Source organism: Salvia miltiorrhiza, chromosome 4, assembly GCF_028751815.1.
Source record: "Salvia miltiorrhiza cultivar Shanhuang (shh) chromosome 4, IMPLAD_Smil_shh, whole genome shotgun sequence".
Taxonomy (NCBI): domain Eukaryota; kingdom Viridiplantae; phylum Streptophyta; class Magnoliopsida; order Lamiales; family Lamiaceae; genus Salvia; species Salvia miltiorrhiza.
The window spans coordinates 17,576,847-17,581,799 of record NC_080390.1 but is presented as its reverse complement, the minus strand read 5'-3'; positions in this window follow the sequence as shown (position 1 = coordinate 17,581,799).

Genomic DNA, 4,953 nt, shown 5'->3' with positions numbered 1-4,953 from the left:
ATGCAGGGTTACGAATCTCTCATTCCCCTTTTTTGCTTGACGTGTGTAACCGTTACGGAATCCCTTTTTTCCAACTCTCTCCTTCCTCTATTCGTCAGGCCCATTTGTTACATATAGTTTGTGCTGCTAATAACTATCCTTACAGCGCCGCCCTCTTCCATAAGACCCATGTCCTGAAAAGGACTGGATCCCACTATAATTTTAATTCCAAATCCGGGGGGCATATGGCTTTCATGAATAAGCTAACCTCCTTAGACAAAAATTTTCATGACAAATATTTTTTTGTCCAAACTCGTCATGGCTCCTAGCCAGACATTCTTGGCGCCGACGCCCAAGTTCAGTGGCACCGCGCAAAGCATCTCGCCCCTTCCGACTCCGAACGCGTTACTGACCTTGAAGATAACCTTCTAAAGGCGTTAGCTGCGGCCCGTACTGCTAATGTTCTGAAAGTGAAGGAACTAGTAGTTAGGCCTTCTATTTTGGCCGGCACAGGCTTATTCTCCCGCTATCCTTTGTCTGCTGCGGGTATTATGTGTTACTTGTGTTTCATATTGATGTTTGTTTTGTTCTGTGCCCATACTTGTTCTTTTTATCTTGCTGATGCTTATGTCATTTCCTGAAATATGTTTCTGATGTGTTTTTCGTGCCAGTTAATTTGTGCTAGGTATGGACGCGTGGAAGACGGTCGAGCATGGTGTTATCCCTAGTTTTAGCTTTATTCAAACAGGAGCTGGTCCCTCTGCTCCAGCTGCACAGACGATTGGCAGCGCCGCCCAAGCCATCGCGGCGGGCTCTTCGGCGTCTCGTCAACCCCAACCCGTTCATCCATCTCACAGCCCCCCTCAGCTTCATGATGAAGAGCGAGATGATGAAGATACAGGGGACAACATTCCCCTGGTACAGAGAAAACGAAAAGGGCCCCCCCACTAAAAAACAACCCCAGCAGCAGAAGAAGAAAAAGAAGACAGCCCCGATGCAATTGACCTCGGAAGAGGCCGACTCGTCTGCCAGGATCCTTGCTTCTCCCCCCGCCCTTTCAAGGGCGGGATGACCTCTGGGGTAGGCATTGCCCCTCGTGCCCTGGCCGACTTGACTGGCGAGGAATGTCGGTCTCAGATGATCGCCCAAATTGCTTCCTCCGATCTCCAGGCTCGGGAATCTTTGGAGCGTCAGCAGATGGCCGACAATCTTATACTGATGATTGAAGCGGTAATGTCATGTTATCTTATTTTCCCTTGTATTGAATTTTATGGTCTTCCCTAAAAAAAAAAAAAAATTTATGATCTTCCCCTTGATTTTTATTATACGTTATCTGCGCAGGTTAGGGTTGAATGCCTAGCCTATTCCCGGAGCCTTCTCCGCGCGGAGGGCGAGATCCAGGAGAAAGATAGAGAATTCCTGGCGGTGCTGGCTAGGTGTACCAACGCTGAAGAAGAGTCTCGCCGCTTGCGAGAAGAGAACGAGAGACTAAAGGCCGAGAGGCTATCTGTTGATGCGGAACTGGCCCGGGTCCGGGAGGAGCTAGCACGCGCGAACCGTGACGAAGAGGAAGAAATCGCGATGATTGACCGGGATTGCTCACAGAAAATGACCGCCCTTGAGAAGCAGATCGTAGCCAAGGAGAACGAGGCTTTCAGGCGTGGAACTGAATAGTATCGGCTGCGCTACTTCCTCTCCTCGGAGGGGCATGAATTTCTGCGTATCATCTTGATGGAGACCATCAACGGGTTCCTCCACACCCCCGAGCTGCTAAACGTTGTGGCTCTGGCGCTGCAATGGTTTGTTAGGGAATCTGCCCGTGTTACCCTCAACTTGACACAAGCCTCTCTTGAACAACAGGCTTTATGTGAGAATGACGCGGTGCTGAATGCCGTCGACTCAAGTGGCCTCGGAGGAATTCTGGGTATCAACGCGAAAGCGCCGAAATCTCCAGAGTGGTGGTTCCCAGTCGTAGACAAGGCTATTTGCCTGTTTGTGACAGGGCGCAACACTGATCCATTGCCCAAAGAGCCCTTCGTGAGGACGCCCTATCTCGACGCTATTCGCTCCCGAATTCGGTCAGTGCGGGGTAATTATCCTGGCGGTGGGGTGTTCTATGAGCCAGCCCCCGTAATTGAGGCGGCGCCAGCATCTCAAGCTCATGGGTCTGCGCAGCCCGATCCCTCTGGTGGTCGTAGCAGTAGCAGTGCAGACGAGTCTCTGCAGGTGGAGGATCCTCTGAGCCCGACCCCCAATCCCTAGATTTTTAAATGTTTCAATATTTGATGTAAAAACTTTAAATATTATCTGGATGGGTGGATTCTTCTTATCTCATTCCTTCGTGATATCTTTTACTTTTTCCTGTCTTGCCGGTCGTTCATTATTTCTGCGCCGTGTGTTCATAAATATCATTTGCTATTCACAATCTTTCCATTGTTGATGTAAGAGAAAATGTCAAGGTTGAACTGTGTCGAGATGACAACTATGGTCAACATTTTAATTAATGTTCTGCGCATCTGTGTATATTTGAATCTTGGAACCCATAGTTTAGTAATGGAACTTTGACTGATGATTTATGCATTGCATTTATCCGCGCAGACTTGGAATGACTGTCTGCGCCACCTAGAGACTTGGATCATCGTGGTTCAAAATTCTTGCAATTTATGCCTGTGTTGTGCCATTCATGCCTAACTTATGCAATTGATGCCTTAGGTTTTTGCAATTCATGCCTTCGTCGTGAAATTAATGCCTTAGGTTTTGCAATTGATGCCTTCGTCGTGCAATTAATGCCTTAGATTTTGCAATTCATGCCTTCATCGTGCAATTAATCGCCTTAGTTTTTGCAATTGATGCCTTTGTCGTGCAATTAATGCCTTAGTCTTTGCATTTGATATCTTCGTCGTGCAATTAATGCCTTAGTTTTTGCAATTGATGCCTTCGTCGTGCAATTAATGCCTTAGTTTTTGCAATTGATGCCTTTGTCGTGCAATTAATGCCTTAGTTTTTGCAATTGATGCCTTCGTGGTGCAATTAATGCCTTAGTTTTTACAATTGATGCCTTCGTCGTGCAATTAATGCCTTAGTTTTTGCAATTCATGCCTTCGTCGTGCAATTAATGCCTTAGTTTTTGCAATTGATGCCTTCGTCGTGCAATTAATGCCTTAATTTTTGCAATTCATGCCTTCGTCGTGCAATTAATGCCTTAGATTTAAAAATTACGCTGATCGAGGCGGTAATATGCGAGAGGCAAATGTTCCCTAAAACCATAGATCTTTATTGATGACGACCATGGTCCCAGACCACATTAAAACCCCTGTGGTGAAAAAGAGTATCTGGTCTACAGAGTGAGAGAGCGTATTTGAAGTTTACACATAGAATTTCTTGAGATGATTAATATTCCACGGTCTTGTGAGAGATCTCCCTTCTTGATCAGACAGGCGATAAGCTCCGCCCCCTAAGACTTCGGTGATAATATAAGGTCCTTCCCAATTAGCTTTGAATTTTCCAGTGGACTTTAAAGCATCTGCACGCTTGAGTACTAAGCCCCCTTTCTAGAGTCGGTGCTGCTTGACCTTTCTGTCGTATCCTGCTTTGATAATACTTTTATATTTGGCTGCTCTGATTTGGGCCTCTTCCCTTTTTAAGTCTATCAGGTCTTGCTCGAGCCGGTGCAGCTCTTCGTTCTGCGCTGGGTCATAGGCACAAATTCGATGTGACTCTAATCTTACTTCCGCAGGTATGACCGCATTTGATCCGTAAACCAAAGTGAACGGAGCTTCTCCTGTAGCTATTTTTGGGCTAGTGCGCAGTGCCCATAAAATCGTATCCAACTCTTTTGCCCAACGTCCTCTGCTCCTTTCCAGCCTCGTTTTGATACCCTCACAAATCATACGATTGGCCAGCTCTACTTGTCCATTAGCTTGTCGATGAGCCACTGAGATAAATCTTTGCCTGATGTCCATCCTTGAACAAAAATCTTCGATTCTTTGGCTACTGAACTGAGCTCCGTTGTCTGATATTAAAACTCTAGGTACCCCGTACCTACAACATATATTCTTCCAGATGAATTTTTCGACGGTGACATCATCTACCTTTGTTACGGCCTCTGCCTCCACCCATTTCGAGAAATAGTCTACCGCTACTATCAGGAAGCACTTTCCTCCCGGCGTTGTCGGTAATTTACCTACAATGTTGATTCCCCACTTGTCAAAAGGGTGTGCCGAGTACATTGTCCCCATTTCCTCCCCTGTGATATTGATTCTTGGCACATGCCTCTAGCAAGGTTCACATTTCTTTACGTAAGCCTTGGCCACTTTGTCGATGCCGGGCCAATAAAACCCAGCTCTGATGATCTTCCTGGTTAGATCTTTGTACCCTGCATGATTCCCATAGCAACCCTGATGGACCTCTTTTAAGGCGAACTCTGCCTCTTCCGGTGACAAACATTTGAGGAACGGATGTGTGAAAGATCTTTTGTAGAGTTGGTCGCCGATCAGGCAGAAATTCTCATATTTAGCATATTTTGCGACGTCTCGCTCCATTGTTTCCCCTGTTCGCAAAAAATGGATAATCGGAGTTCTCCAATCATTTCCAACTTCAACAGCGCAGACTTATGTCACTGAACCCCTTTTTCTTTTCGGCTCAAATAGGAGTGTGATCTCGTCGCTCCATGTTTGTTCGACGGTGCTGGCGACTCTCGCTAATAAATCTGCTTTTTGGTTTTCCTCTCGGGGTACTTGTATTATTTCCAATTCTTCAAATTTTTTCTTGATTTCCTGCATCTGATCTTAGTAGGCTCTCATCCTGTCATCCCTGACTTCACATTCACCCCTTCGTTGTTGCGCTACCAGTTGAGAGTCGGTCTTGATAATGGCTATATCTGCTCTGAGCTCTTTCAAGATGTGGGCAGCCCTGATCACCACCTCGTATTCTGTTTCATTGTTTGACAGTTTGTCCTCAAATTTGATCGCGAAC